Below are 17,517 nucleotides of genomic sequence, written 5' to 3' on the forward strand. Positions count from 1 at the left end.
AACCTCTATGGGACATGAGCCTACAGCCCTCCACACTAATAGTGTGCAAAACACTTTATTTGCAAGTTGGGCTACAAAAAGAAGTGGAAAAAACAACAGAGAAACACACAGCAATTGGTTAATACACACCTGATAAGCAAAAGCATAAATGAGAGAAAAAGCACACAACCTTAGAACTCAGTGCCCCCATACATGTAATGTGCAAAGCACTTCATTTACAGGTTATGATGAAGAACCAGAAAGACAAAGGTGTCCGGGGAAACACAAAGCAGATGGATGTTACACACCTGTAGAATGAAAACATAAAACAGATAAAATGTATATAACCCTGAGGGACTTAAACCCACAATTCCCCACACTCATAGTGTACAAAGCACTCTATTTACAGGCTGAGCTACAGAAACAGTAAAACAAAAGGCATTAAAGAAATACATAATAGTTGGCTGTTACACATCTGCAGAATCCAAGCATAAAAGAGACAAAAAGAATAAATGCTAACTCTCTTCCACAAATAGTTAACCATCCTACCAGGTGCTCCAAACTCCTGGAGCTAGTCCTTACAAATATGGCCACTTCCTGCAGAGCTCCATATGTATCATCATGTCTTCTTAAATCAGACCATAATTTAGTGACCTTTTCCTTTAAAACTATTGATACTTCCCCTGTAAATACCTCTGCATTTAGGGACTTCTGAAAAGCAAACTTTCTTCAGTTACTTGACTTAAATAAATTCTGCTGTAATCGTCCTTTGAAGGATTCCATTGTTAAAGCTGCTATTTATTCTCCTGACTTCTACTCCCACTTAAATAGTTGTATTGATAAGGCAGTCCCTATCCACAGCAAAAATAATGAGAAGTTTAAAAACAACCCCTCCCTGTGGTGGAATACCCATATAAATAAATTATATTACAAGAGAAAGAAAGTGCTTAATGATTATAAGTGGTCTCATTCTACCTATCTTAACAGCACACTTAAGCACACTAACAAAGAGCTTAAGGGAACCATTGGGAAGCTCAAAGCTGAGTATGAACTTAAAATAGCCACTAATACAAACATAACTAAAATCTTTCTTTAACTATGTCAAGAAGTTAAGACCTAATATATATATATATATATATATATATATATATATATATATATATATATACACACACACACACATATATATATATATATATATATATATATATATATATATTGATAGATGGATATATATATATATATATATGTATATATATATATATATATATATATATATATATATATATAGATAGATAGACATATATATATATATATATATATATATATATATATATATGAATCCCTATCATATGATAGAAACCTCATTTGACTGAAACCATAAGACTGAAATTTCAAAAGACTGAAAAGTCACTTGACTGAAACCAATGATACTTACTTTCAACATACTAAATTTTAAACTGGATCATATAAAACCAGACTAGGTGGGGGGGGGCCACGCCCCGCACCCCTCCCAACTATGTATACTAACTCCAGAACTGCAATACAGTGGGGAAAAGGGCATAGTAGTGGCAGCATGTAGACTATTGTAAGGTAAGTGAAAGGTATATGCCCTTTTCCCCACTGTAGTGCAATCCTGAGTTAGTATATATAGTTAGGGGGTGTGGGGGTGTAGCTCCCCACCTAGTCTGGTTTTATATGGTCCCGTTTACAATTTAGTATGTTGAAATTCAGTCTTATGGGTTTCAGTCAAGTGACTTTTCAGTCTTTTGAAATTTCAGTCTTATGGTTGCAGTCAAATACGTTTCAGTCAAACGAGGATTCTATCATATAATAGGGATCCATATATATATATATATATATATATATATATATATATATATATATATATATATATATATATATATATATATATATATATATATATATATATATATATATATATACACATACATGTATATATAGACATTTGTTGACCAGGAAAATCCACTGGGTCAGAAACCCATTTTCAGTAGAGGCCCGGGAGAAAAGCTCCAGTTACAGATCAAAAGTTTTGCAACAATATAATATTAACAATAATAAAACTTTGCATACCTCTCAACTGTACAGATTTTCGCAGAATGTCCAGATTTTTGCCTTATATTTTAGTTCTTTTTCTCACAAAACTGTGGTTTTCTGGCAAACCATTGGCAAATTATTGAGGGTTGAAGTCAGAAAATAATGACAGACATCTGAGTTTCAGACTTCATACCCTTCAAAAAATTCATGCTGATGCAAGACCTGTTATTCTATCAAGGGTTGGGTGGGTGGCCTAATGGTTAAGGTGTTTGCCTTGCAAACACAAGGTGCAGGGTTTGAATCTCACAAGGGATAATTGGCTAGGCTTAAAATAGCTCACAAGGGCAGTTAGCCTAGTACTAATCTATGAACTTTTGAACTTTCTAAGTTTGTAAGAGATATTTTTAAAAAGTGTCCCTGTTTTGGGGCCTCTGTCCCCCCCACACAATTATTTATGGCTTTGTCTAGACTTTTTGATCTAAGAGGTTTAGAGGTATGAAACAGTGTATACAATTGTTATACAATTTCTTAGTGATTGGTAATACACAGAGCAGAAAGTTTTATACAATCTGGTTAGGTGTTAGTAGTACACATACAGTATTTTTAATGGCATTCATTGTATTGAGGGAAAAATAGAGTAGAACATTCATAATAAAAACAGCTCATTTATGCACTTCAGTACATGGGAAGTTTAGGATTTTGCCTAATAATGATTATAGAGACAAAACAGCGATTGACATACCTTAACTAGTATAGAAGAGTCAATGAAGTTCAGAGGATTTTCCAAATTATTGCTTGAAATTGCAAAGAGTCATACTAGTTAGTATAATCTTAGAATTTGTTTACTGTGGTCTAATTCTACACACAAGGACATATATGATTAAGAAAGTGTTTTTTTAGGGTGAATTTGAAGTTTTTTATGGAATCAAGTTGTGTAATAGAGGGGGTTAGGGCATTCCATAATTTTGTTATGGAGTGAGAGTACACGTTTTGTCCTCTCTTGTTGGGTTTGGATATGCTTAGAAGCTGTTTATTAGTAGACCACAGATTCTGGGAGGGGATGTTAGAATGTAGGATAGAATGAAGTGAAGGGCAGTTTTCTGGGTCACATATTAATTTATGAGCAATAGTTAGTTGGGTATAATGAAGGTAGTGGGGGAATTCAAACCATTTCATTTCCGTAATGGACTGGCAGTGGTGTGTGTGGCTTTGTAGGCCAGAGGCAAATTTTGCAGTTTTATAATAGCATGATTGTAGTTTGTTACTTAGAGATATTGGATGGCAGGTGACTTACAGGATGGAGAGGGGGTATAGCTGATACTGGGAGAGAGGGAAGGGCCAGGATTTGGATGTATGTTGGCGCTTTGAGACAGTAACATGTAGATGATTTATAAGGTCTAAGAAGTAATATGTTTTAGAAGAGGACCTAGCTAAAGTAAAGGGAATTATTTTGGGTTTGTTGTTGATGGGTATGATTCTGAATTTGGTAGTGCATACATTGCTACAACTGAATAAAGAAGATGAGATGTTACAGAAGCTAATTATACTGGGTTGTGGTGCTGTACTTAGGGTTGGAGTTCTTGAAAATAATGAGAACTGCACGCTCTGGAGGGAGGTGGCTTGGATTAGTATGAGAAGAGGAGTGCTGAGAGAGAAAACATAAATAATTAGCTCTATGGTGTTAGGCATTTTAACTGATATAGGATATAAGGTAGAGGTGAAATTAGTGGTATTAAGATGTGTGAGGAAATTGGTTGGCATTTAAAGTATTATTGGCACTTATGTGGTTGTGGAATGGTTGATTGCATGATGGTGTATAGGGGAGTGGTCTAGGAGAGTATAAGTGTAATGAAAGAGAGAGTGGATGGGAATTGGTGGTAGGATAGGGGAGCTGAGTGAGCCCACGCATATCGAGGGTGAACAGAGAGGGATCAACCAGGAACCAGGTCACAGTGAGCACTACAATCTATAAAAGCGTGGATTAGGAGGTAAGTGGGTTAAACTGCTGTCACACAGTAGCTCTCCATTCCAAGCACTTACAAGAAAATACTCTGTACTGCCTCCATTTACATGTTGTAAATCACTGTATCAGGCCAGTTTTAAATGAGCCACAAGAGCAAGGTGAAATAGCTGGATGGCAGTTTGGGAGGGGACTGTTTTGAAACCGAACAATTATGCCAGTAAAAATTTGTTTGAAGAGTAAGCCAATAAAGTAGGACTGCAAAATTACCTATATGGGATTTGTTATCATTCCTGGATGTGTGCACGCCTTTCTTAGTTAACAATACATATGGAAAAGTATAGTGATAGCAGGCTTTTCGTAGTGGAGACGCATACATTAGCTAACTGTAATGCAAGGTCTTTTGCTGGGTTGTTACTGTTATTCCTGAAAAAGCAATCACAGGGAGGCTTCTGTGTTTTGAGATAACTGTTGAGGGATGGATGAGAGTATAAACGCCCAGAGATATTGATAGGAATTAGCTAAAAGAGTGCAAGAAATTATTACAGGTTGAGACAGCAAACAGACAAGGTAGTAACTATGGAAGAGGCAGTACATAGGAAAAAAGTTAGGAACCATTAGCAGACCGTGATTATATAGCTAAGAAAAACTATTACAACAAATAATACTACATTCCCTGGTGCAAAAGAAATACCTAATATCTTAGCTGAAAAAAAATGAGTTTAAATTTTACTCTACTCAGAGTTATAGCTATCCCACAGGTTCCACAATCCCAACCACCCCTTTAGTTAGTAAGAAACAAGTTCTCCCAGCCCTTTCAAAAACTACAAATAATTCAGCCACAGGCCCTGGCAACATACCAGGTTACCTGATTGTCAGTGCCAAATATGACCTTTCTGCATCCCTTCTTAAACTGTTTAATCTAAGCCTCTCCACTAGTAACATTCCCAAAGCCTGGAAAACAGCTATTGTCACGTCATTACACAAGGGTGGCCCAACCACAGACCCTTGTAACTATAGACCAATTTGTTTCACTAGCCTCATATGTAAAACTACAGAGTGCATTATTTCAGACTTCATTAATCTGGACATTGAAAATCTCTCAACCCTGGACCTACATCCATTTGAATGGCTTTACCAAATAAAGGTCCTGCCTCATTAATTTCATTGAAAAAATAACTGAAACAGTGGACTGTGGTTATGTAGTGCATACAGAATATCTAGACCTGGCCAAGGCCTTTGACACTATTTCCCATGCAAGCAGTATTGATAGACTTGAAAATCTCAGTATAAATCCTTATATTGTGTGATGGATAGCTAACTGATTGTCTGACAAAGCTCATGTGATTACAGTAGCAGGTGCCACATCCAAAAGCAAAACTGTTACCAGTGGTATTCTGCAGGGCTCAGTTTTGGGCCCTCTCCTATTTGGCATATACTTCTCAGACCTTCAGGCCAGCACTTCTGGCCTCTGGTAAGCTAAGTTTGCAGATAACTGCAAATTGGATGTTGCTATTTGATATTCAGCTGGCTCACAATTGCTTCATAATGGCTTATACCATGTTAACAATTAGTGCAAAGACAATGGTCTTAAATCAAATGTAAAAAAATGTAGCATAGTTCATTTTGGTAAACAAAACAGTTTCACTTACAGTACTAGAAATGCACACCTCCAATCAGATACTGTTGTAAGGGATCTGGCCACTCTTGTGGATAATTCCTTATCATTTGACCATCATGTCTCTACAGTAGTTCAGAAAGCCTTTTATCTGGCCCATCTAATTTGCAAAGGTATCTCCACTAGATCCAAAGAAGTCTTAATGCCCCTTTACTCATATCATATCAGACTCATTATTGAATATAATGCACCTTTTGGCATGTATTTATCTAAACATATAACACAACCTGAGAAACCTCAGAGATTCATAACTAAAAAGTATCAGTGGCCTCAAAAAGCTTAGTTATCAAGAGAGACTGGAAGCCCTTTCTCTGCACTTATTCTCTTAGAGACTCTTCCTTGGAGATCTATGTCTAGCCTTTCATGCCATGAAAGATACAGCCTTATTTGATCTCCTGTACCTTCACAGAACTAGTGGTACATCAAATACTCAGTTAAATGAACTAAACCTTCATCAGCAGATAAATAAGACATGATGACATGACAGATTCATATCCCAACATATCCCTCACATCTGAATCAGACTTCCACATGTCAAGCAGTGTAGCATCCTTGCCACCTTCAATGTAAACCTAATAATTGGATGGGCAGCCAAAGATTCTCTCCTGGTCTATCTTGTCTTGCCTTCCTTGAGGTTAGAGGGAAGTTCTGAATAAAGTTTCTTTGGCTAGGCTTGAAATGGCCTTCAGATTAATTGGCTAGTACTTACTTAAGAAGCTATAATACAACCTTGAGGAGACTGGAACCCACGGCCCTATACACTTGTAGCATACAAAGCACTTAATTTCAGTCTAAGCTACAGAACCAGTGATACAAAAGGTGTCATGGAAAAATACTGCAGTTGCTTGTTACACACCTGCAAAATGAAAGAATAGGATAATCAAAAATGACTCCTCACGGCACCACTTTTTGGGTCTAGTCTATTACTCACTGGCACAGCTGGCACTGTAATCTTTGCAAGGAGAGCTCCTTAAATGCCAACAACTGTACCCTATGTCATAAGTGCCAAATGCCACACAACAGCTCTCCACTTAGAGTATGTGTGGGGCAGGCACTAGCTGAAGTCAATATACATGGTGGATAATAGTGGTTGTACTTAGTATTAGTAGTGCAACCTATGGAACATGGCAGCCTAGCTCTTTGGTATACAGTGAACAGTACCAGGACTGAGCAGTTGTATATGGTGTGACGCCCCTGCACTGGCCCAGTAATCAAGGGGCCTCAATCCTCATCACTAGCACCAGTGAGGGGCGTACACATTGGGAGGATGACAAGTACACACACAGTAAAGTACAAATTCCCTTAAGAGCACACAGAGATCACAGTCCATCTGGGGCTGGTTTCTCTCTCTCTCTCTCCAGATCCCCAATAAGACTCCCCACTGGCACAGCTATAGAGTTGAGTCCTTAGCCAGGGTTCCAAGCCAAGTCCTCCCAGCACTCTCTCTGTCCAACCAGTGCTTCGTGTCCCTGCCCAAGTAGCTCACACACACACACACACACACACACACACACACACACACACACACACACACACACACACACACACACACTTTGAAATTTGATTTGTACACAAACATACACCTGGGAAAGGCTGGCACACGTTTACTAGCTATGCCCCAGACCATAAGGTAGTTATCACTGCCACCAGAACCCCTTATCAGCTACTTTAAGGCCCTTCCCAAAGGTTGAACAATCTTACTATATACTGTTACTATTATCCAAATGGTAAGTGTGACCAAGGCCAAGGCTATTTAGGAGTGGCCTATACAGTGTCAGCGAATATATATGCAAGTACTCTAAGAGCTTAAATATCTCTAAATAAACCAGCCACAACTAAAAGGTTTAAATATATTCAATAATAAACAATAAAAGAACAATACAATACTCAATAACTCAGCTCAGTGACTACAGTGTTCAGAATCACAGGAAATATTTTAAAACAACATTGTGGTGATGCGGTAGCGTTGTCGCCTCACAGTTAGATGTTGCCCGTTTCATTCTCAGTTAAAGCATCTTCTGTGTAGCGACATGCGTGAATGGGCGTTCCTTCGTTGAAGGTTGTGCGTTAGGCCCGGCAAGCCAGTACATAAAGATCTACTGCCAATCATTAGCGGACTGGAGTTCCGCTGTGGTGACCCCTAACCGGGAAAAGCCGAAAGACACAAACAATTGTGGGACAGTCTCAAATAAACACAGAAAACATCTAAACTAATCTTCATTGTATTCCTATCTATATCTAAGAGAAATCACTGTACCCTAGTTACTTATTATTAGTAAGGCAGAAGTGCTGAAGATGGAGGTTTCCAGGTCCAAAAACAAATACAAAATGCCCAGTCTCTGAGAGAGTTCCCAAACTAATATCAAAACATTACTGATGGGTCAGCTGGATGACATCACTATTTGTCACCTACCTTCAGTTCCCAGGCTAACAGATACCAACAGAATTTTTAGCACCTCTATGTGAGGTTTGCCTAGAACTGGAAGCCATAAAACAGTTAAAAATTTAATTTGAAACCTAGTAATTATTTCTGTTTCAAGAGACTAGAAAGAAACTCCTATCTCTAGACATCCTGTCTCCTTGCTGCCTTGAAACTAATTTTTATAGCACATCATAAAACACTTTTAACTTATTTATTTGAAGTTTTGTAAGTTAACTCTGTATGTTGCAAATTCTACTATTAATATAGTTTATATACATTTCTATTTTCTAGTAGGGTACACTGTGGTTACATTCTTGAAGCTCAGTACATAACATACAGTTCAACACACACTTCTGCACCAGTACTTTAATATCCACATAACATATAGTTATCTTACATTTGTAACACAAGCATACAAATCATATTAATATTCAGAAATGACATAGAATTATTTACAAAATTCCAGCTAGCTGGGCTGGCAGCCTCACACATGGGCATCAATGATGCTTGCAATGAACTGCCATTCACAGTATTCCTGAAAACGATAAATGTTTTGTAAGCTATAGGTGGGCATGTGTGAGGTGTGTTTATTTTTTGACCTGATTAAAGGGTGGAAATGTGATTATAGAAAAGAGATAACAAGGGAAAACAAGGAGAGGGTAGAACAAAAGATAAGCAACTAAGGAATGAGCAGGATGGATATAGGAAAGGTGGGGTAGATTTTTTTTTGTGGGGCAAGTGTTTATTTTCATGCATAAAGAAAATGCAAGTTGTGAGAGGAAGCAAGAGATCTAAGAAAAAGATAAGAGCGTTTATTGTGGTAGCAGGGGAAGATAGCCACACTGTCAACAGCATGTATGGGAGAGGAAACATAATGATGAAGAACATGTTAGGCAAACAGATGGAAGACAAACAAACATAGACACTGATAACAAAGAGAGGGGAACTAGGATGGAGTGTGTGCAGAGGGAATCTCTACAAGCTGTGAGTCAGTGGGAAATTACTCATTACTCTGTGTACCTTCACCATTGGGCTCTATCTCAAATGCTGGAGACAGTCATGGACAGGGACCTAAGGTTCTCCATCTGGCCAATTTGGGTGTCTAGCCTCCTTTCAACAATCTCCCCCACAATGTCTGCCAGCTGCCAATAGGTGGCAAAGGTGTCACCTCCACTGGCACTGCTACCAGTGGGTACAACAGTCCCAACATCCAGTGCAGGACTACCTGTAGTGGCACTGCAAGTAGGGCAGGATGGGTGGAGATGACTATGGCAGGCTGAGCCCCAGATGTGCTGGACAGACATTGCCATAGTGATGAGTGCAGGTTGCAATAAATTAAATGGAGAGGGAAAAATAAACCAGATACATGTATACAATAGAAAGGATAGCAGCAAATAGGGTGGGAAGAGAGAAATCCAAAAACAATGAATATATACAGCTGATCTGTACTTGTCCTATTATCATCTTACACCTAATATATGAAGACTAACAACAAACACACCTCCGATGTTAGATCACTGTTAGAGTACAGAAGGGAGAGGGGGATGTAAACCTACTACTATCAACACCTGCAGTTCAAATGGCTAACAATTAATGTGATGAGCTATTTGAACAAAGTAATGTTTTCTGTAGTCCAAGAGGCATGAAATGATGTCTGAAACAACAAAGAAAAGCATTTAGCTCAGACATACCTGTGACTCACAGGTTAAAAGTGAATGAAAGACATATACTGACAATAACTGCCCATGAAACAGATGTCTACCTACATACAATATTTTGTATACATAATTCCAACATCTAGTGCTTTAGATAGTATAATGAAATAGAAACCTCAACTGAAATATTAGGATAACTCAAATGGGGTGTGTGTGAGGGGGAACTGAATGCACAGGCATCTTCACAATGTGGGAGCTCAGCCTTAACTTCCTGGCCCATTTGTCAAGTATATGGCAGGATGCATGCCTAGACACACACGTGTACTATTCAGCAGTCATACTGTTTGTTACCTTTGACTTATGCCAATTATAACAGATGTAGCAGTGATTTATGGCAGGTATGCTGTTTGAAAATGAATTTCTGCTACTGTTAACATTAAAAGCTGTACATTTTGAAGCAACTGTGGTCACCCTGATGGTCTGTTAGGCACTCCAGTCTCCTTCTGTGAAGCTGCTCATCCACTTCAATGTCTTCAGGAGCTGTGGAAAGAAAATAAGCACTATGCAACATCTGTGGATGACATGCAGTTGCAGGTTAAATGTGTAACCAAGATAAGTTCTACCAGTGGTACATAGGTTGTGACTCTCGTTTTACTTTATCTTTTCATAAGTGTAGGATGTAGGACTGAGTGGCCTCATGTCATCATAATGGTGACATTGTTCCCTTATGCAAGGGATGCCAAAAGCATGGGTGACAGCCTGGGTCGAACTATTCCAGATTTCAGTCTTATATTGAGGCCCTTGATAGCCAACATGCAGGGCCTCTAGCTGCAATTCTTATGAAGAAGGTATAGAAAGACTTTTGACTCCTCCACACACAATTTCTGTGCTCTAAAAGGATACTGTGTAATCCTGCATTAACAATATTTTTTGCATATTTGCCAGAGTAATAATCCAGAGCACCACTGGATAAATCCAGACAGTAAAAGCATGTCTTCAGCAGCCCAATCACACACTCCTCTATGATTCTTGTTTGTGCTTGGATGTGGCTGTACTCATGGTCTGTTTGATTTTGTGAATTTCTTATGGGTGTCATGAGCCATGGCTCCAAGACATATCTGACATCACCAACAAGATGATTCTGTGGAAAGTCATCCCTTACAAACCACTGGTACAAATTACAAGTGTGCCATATGTGAGAGTCATGATAACTGCCTGGGTAGCCTGCACACACATTGTAAATGATTCCCTGTGCATTACAGATTACCTGGCAGTTGATGAAATGATACCCTCTGTGCTTTATGTATCTCTTTCCCAGTTCAGCAGGTGGGTTCTTTTATTTCAATGTAGGTACAGTCTATAGCCACTAATATTTCAGGGAAATGGGGTATATCACAGGAATCCCACACAGTTGTGGCTCTCTTCTCTGGTGTGCATGGGAACCAAACAAGTCCTCCACATGATTACACATAGCATCTAGAAAATGATGGAATATTATCAAAGCAAATGCTTGTGATAACCTTTCTGTGTCTCAAGTAGGTTGCTAAAAGGTCCCTATAGTTAATATATGTAAAGCCACACATACCTTAGTATCAACTGGGATATGCACTCTATGACTCCCACAGCACTGCAGATGAGGTCAACACATTTTTAACAATTTCTTGGAAGGGGTCTCTATCCACACAGTACTGGGCTACAATGTCACTGTTGTACAGTTGCATGAATATGGAAAAATGTGTATGTCTTGGAGAGTGCAATGAGATATGTCTAGCTAGGCATTTTGTAAATAGTGAGGTGGAGAGTCCAAAGGGTAAAACAGAGAACTCATAATGTAAGCCAGATACAGCAATTCTTAAGAGACACCTGAATTGTTTGACAACATCCTTTAGGTCTAACTTTACCATGACAGCTAAGGTTGGGATCAAGGGTACAAGATTCTGAAGTGATAATATCTTGAACTTAGGAATCCTGAAATAGAGCTGAAAGATCCAGTATTGGTTTCCATGATCCTTCATAATATCATTTTCTGAACCTTAAAAGCTTCACTCTGTTCCCAGTGGGAAAAAAATCATTCATATTAGATAAAAGTTCTGTAAAGGAAACTTCTTCATTAGGGATGTCTGTATGAATGCTTTCTTCAGAATCAGAAAGCTCAGACTAAGTAGAATCCTCAGGAATATACTTCTCCCCCTGTAAAGCTTCACTTTCTGGCTGGAAAATCCTGGCAGATTGATAAGGAATTTTATCTTCCTGCCTGAGGACTAATTAGGTGTTGGAAAGACAAACATCAGTTCCTTTGTAAAAAAAAAAATGTGACAGTGACAGGCTAACAGTGTTTTCTCAAATAAAACAGTCCAGTCTGGCAGCCCCCTCAGGCACACTGGTCCCAGCTTCCACCTTCCTGTAGCAGCCAAATGAAAACCCTTTACCTGCCCCTTCTCCAGTCAGTGATAAATGTGGGTCTCCATGGCTCACTCTGGGTTTTCCTACAGCTGAAGAGGAAGTGGCTAGGCCTGGTCTTCAGTGGCTGGGGGAAAACGATGGGTGGTTTGAGGAACAACAATCTGTCAGAGCAGAGTTACCCACCAGCAGCTGAGGCAACTGAGGCAACAAAGGAACCAGAAACACCTCACAAGATTCCTTGGAAAATTTCTTCTTTTTGTTTCGGGGGAAGGTAATACCAAGGAGATTGATTGCTGCTCCATTGGTTAGTCAAGACAGAAGATCCAAAAGTAGGCAGTGCATCCTAGAAGTGTCAATAAGTATGCAAGTAAGGGGAACTAACTGTTAAGAGTAAGTATTACAGTGACAGTACATCATAAGCACTACATCCTTTCTCAAACACTGTAAAAAGTAATTTAAGTAAGTTTTTTTTAGTCATAAGTTAAATCTTTTCCTCATAAAAGTTCACACAAGCAAAGGGAACAAATTTAACATAATAAACATGTCCAACTCAACTTATGCATAAACACAGAAATTCTTGACAATATAAAATCATTTCAGAAGGAAGCCTTTGTCCAACTGGATCTTACCTTCGTAGGTTGAAGATCTCAGTCGATTGACAGCTGGCCTGTCAAAGAAACTTTTGACCCGATGGCAAAAAAAAAAACTCTAAAGCTTTTGTTGTTCCTCCTGCCTTTTATACAGAGCACACTCCTTGCAAGGGGAAGCCTGAAAGATTTCCAAAGCTTTGGAAGCTGGCCAGCACAGTGAGATAAACTCACACATCTTAAGCTACTACAATGGTGATTCATTTTAGAACATATGTACGGCCCACACTTAAACAGCAGTGCACCAAATAAACAGGTCACATTAGAAGAAAAACCCTGATATCTAATTTCAGTTATTATACATAATCAAAATGAATTTACATATATATTTATGCACAGTAACCGTGCTACATAGAAGTTATTGAAATATTTCTTCTTAACGGTCACATGATGGACAATACAACTGCACTAATACTTAGCCTCTGTCTAGTGCAGGTAAAGATAAATCCAGTTTAAGACCTGGAACCTAAAGAGAGTTTGTAACAAAGGGTTTAATATCTACACTTCTTTACTAACTCCTGTGGTTCCACAGATATGAAAATGTGCTTGAAATGTGAGGACATAATTTGATTTATCAAAAAAGCTCAGGCTCCACCCATTGGAAGTTATAATTAAAACTTCCAGAGCTTACTGGAGGAAATGAGTTAAACAATGCAAACATTTCCAGATTTGGATTTTGAGGCCCACAAAGTTAAACATCACAAGTTTTGTGCAACAATGCTATTCAGCAGGAGGTAGATATAAATACCAGTAAGACAGAAAAGTGCTGGCTGAAGAAGAATCTAATGCACATTCATTTATTTTCACATTACTCTTTTAATTTAATTTAGCATCACGATGGCGCCTATCATAGCAAAGGGCACATGACAAAAATAATCTAATCCCAGACAGCACATTACAATGACCATAAAGCCTTCAGTGGCAAGAAATAATAGCTCTGCAGAGTTCAGAACTCCAGTAGATGGAAACATGTAGGTCAGATTCATATTAAATGTCTAAAATTACATTAAATTAATAATATAGTATCTATTACTTGAGAAGGTTCACCTCAGTTATTTTTTCTGTTATTTTTATGAGACGAAGAGTTCTTTCTAATCAGATCTATTTTTAAATTATGTTATTTGTAATGATATGCCTAAAATGTATGTTGCTACGCCATGTTCTGTGAAATGTAAACGAAAGCCAAACAGTCTCTATTAACTTAGAGAAATTACTATAGTGGTAATGTACCAAAGCAAAACTCTGAAGAGATGATGTACACAGTTATACCGAGAAAACACTATGAAAGATAAGCATGCTTTTTCAAAATGTGAGCTCAGGAAATGATATACTCAGGCATACTCTTGCTATCAACAAAGAGCATTCTTTTTTGAACATCATTCCAAAAAATGTCTTACAGATGCCAAACACTGACTGTTTAAACTAACACTTACATTATAAATATACACATAGCTTACATACAGACAGATATTCACTTAAAACTACTTCTTTCCCTGCATGCAGGGTACAGTAACTGAAATGATGGACATGCTTTCTTATATGCAGTGGGGGGTGGTGCATCATTTGGTGAGGCATGTGCTACATTTTCAAATGAGAGGTGTTGTGATAGCTAACAACGTAAGGTTGCAAATATAAAATGGAAATTTGCAGTTATATAGAAAAGAACCATATTACTTCTACCCATGACAAAAGAAAATGTAAAAGAAAAAAGCATAATCTTTTATAAAGTAAACAATAAAACAAAATTTTACCTCACCTGCTGTGATAATTGTTTGCTGGCTAGTAGGTAAAGATTCACTAGTTTACCAGACAGAAATTTGGCTGATTTAAACCCTTGTGAAAATAACATAATCTCAGCAATAAGGTCATAATCTGGAACCATCATTGACACAGGACGAAAAAGAGACTTCAGGTTGTCCGGGAGCTCTACCCGACCTTTATATCTAAAAAGAAGAAGAACATTTCAGAATTAGACATCATTAATTTCTATTATTACCTGGTATTTTTATATTTAATATAACATACTTTATTTTCATTCATGTTGATTCAACAATGTGTCTACCAGGATTATTTTATCATATATGATAATCATCCTAATCCAAACTCCCACGACACACCTTCAGACTTTACAGCTACAAGCCTTGCCACTGTTCAGAAAACACTAGTCTAGGACAGCATCAGTGGATGAGCTATCCACTAGAAATCATTCATCAACAAACTTGGTTAACCACAGTTCTAGGATAATGGGTTATATGTCTGCAAACTAAATACCAAAAAAGACAGGACCCACCAATGAACTCTGTGGTACCCCACTGGTTACAAGGTTTCTTTTTTAAACAAGAAACATCTTTATTAAATTATCACATTTGACATAGAGAATCATGATTTATCAAACCATATAGACATTAATTTTAGTTGCAAACATTATACATCACAATCCATATTGACATAAATTTAGATGCAAACATTATACATCACTTGGAATCTATCCAGTCACTGTCAGTCAAACATTACATAGCTCATTCAAATCCTGCCTTCTTTAAAACCTAATTTCTTGTCTGCATGTATTGTTCCCACAATTTCCATTTTTTTCTGTCATTTGCTCCTACCCTTTTCTAATGATCCCATTTCTAGTTGTTTTGTCTCTGTAACTATATTCACTACTTCTAGTATAGTTGGTTTAGAGTTTGATTCCCATTTCCTAGTAATTGCTTTTTTTGGTAGCCACCATAATTAGACTCAGGAAAGCCTTAAAATGTCTAGGCAATTCCAATTCTGTATGCTAGCTCAAAAAATCATTTCCTTACTCATACCAATTTGCTCATCCAGTATTTATGATAGAGTAGTCTGCAGGGAATTTTAAAAAGTCTGCCAACTCATTACACTCCCAAAATATATGTTCCCATTTAAGAGTAGCTTCCCCATCATACCTCCAATAATTTCAATCTATCAGAGGAAAAATTCTTTGGAGTCTACTTGGGGTATAAAAATACCTATGTAAACACTTCCACACAATGATCCTAAATTTTCTAGACATAGTTGCATATTTGGAAGACATACACATATTCCCCAACTGTTTCTTTCTGAATTGTTTATCAAATCTCTCTTCTGAATTCATTCTAACCTCCTCTGATTGATTCTAATAGTTATCATACAATATTTTATATGCTCTAATTATTCATTTTTTAACAGCAACTTCTATTCTAGATTCTACTAAAAACTCTAGCAATGCTGGTCTTTCACTTAGAATCCCCTATTTCTTTCTCTTCGCCTATACTCAGATATCTATACTTGATAGGAAAGGCAATCTTTAACCTGCAGTCCAAATAAATTATTGGCCTCTTCCCATTCTATTACTTTTTTCTCTCTGATTATCTGTTCCCAATACCATGGTTCTTTTGCCAGTAGTCTCCAATAATGTCCAGCCCCTTCTTGCCAATTGCCTGTATATGTAATTGCAGTCATCCCTATTGGCAGAATCTCCTTTCTCTATTATGTTGTTGGCTTAGCTATCAGAATACTTTCTGCTACTTTATGAATATAATATTCTGTATGGTTATTGTTATTCTCTTTAATGATCTGCATTCAAAATCCCAGTCTCTTCTTGTTTATTGAACTTCTCCCCTGTTTCATCATCATCTTTTTCCACTTTGAATTATAGGTTTCTGCTTGTGCTATGTATAGCAGCCTTAACTATGTAGCTCTGAAATATCCCTCGAAATAAGGTAATCCCAGACCAAATTGTTCTGTTGGAAGAATCAGCTTATGCCACTTGACTCTTGCCATCTTCCCCTCCCAGATAAAATCTTTATTAATTGCTATCCACAACTTCTCCTCTGGTTGATAAAAATATGCCCGACCTGTGTATAAAAAATAAAGGGATTAAAACATTTTAACTGCTTACATCTTACTCTCCATATCCACAAAACAGAGCTTCCAATTTCTCACTTTTTGTATTATCTTATGTTTAGTCTTTTTCCACATATCTTTAGCTGCCACACCAGAATCCTTTTTAATCCATAATTCTAAGTACTTCATTTTATCACGTTCCCATAAATATGGATATTCATGAACCAGTTCACATATGGGTACATAATTTACAGCTATTGCCTTTGTTTTAGCTTCTTTAATGTTATATCCCAAAAATATATGAAGCTGTCTCAAAACGTTCCAGAATACTGAAATGTCCTTTTCTGGTTTTATCAGGCATAAACTAATCTCATCTGCAAATAGAGACTGCTTTTCTTGACTGTTATACCAATTGTAGCCTTGATTTTCTGAGTCTCTTAATTTATGTTTTCTTTTGCCAGTGGTTCTAAATATAATGCAAATAACAAAGTGGAAAGAGGACACCTGTGCCTGGTTCCTCTGCTCAAACAGAAATTATCAGAGAGGAACCCACCCACTTTAATTTTTGGCTCCGATCTCTCATATATTCACCTAATCAGCCTTACAATACTATCAGGGAATGCAAATGCATCCATTGCCCTGCTCATAAACTTCCAGCTTACTCTATCAAATGCTTTCTCTGCAGCAGGACCTACCAACAACAGTGGTATTTTCTTACATTCTGCTTCCATCTGGGTCATCACTGTTCTGATAATGTTGTCAAATTTTGCCTCCCTCCACAAAACCACACTGATCCATAGCTATGAATTTTTGCATCATCTTTTCCATTGTTTTAGGCATTATAATTTATAACTTTATAATTATGG

Source organism: Protopterus annectens, chromosome 1.part2, assembly GCF_019279795.1.
Source record: "Protopterus annectens isolate FY-2018-M chromosome 1.part2, PAN1.0, whole genome shotgun sequence".
NCBI lineage: Eukaryota > Metazoa > Chordata > Ceratodontiformes > Protopteridae > Protopterus > Protopterus annectens.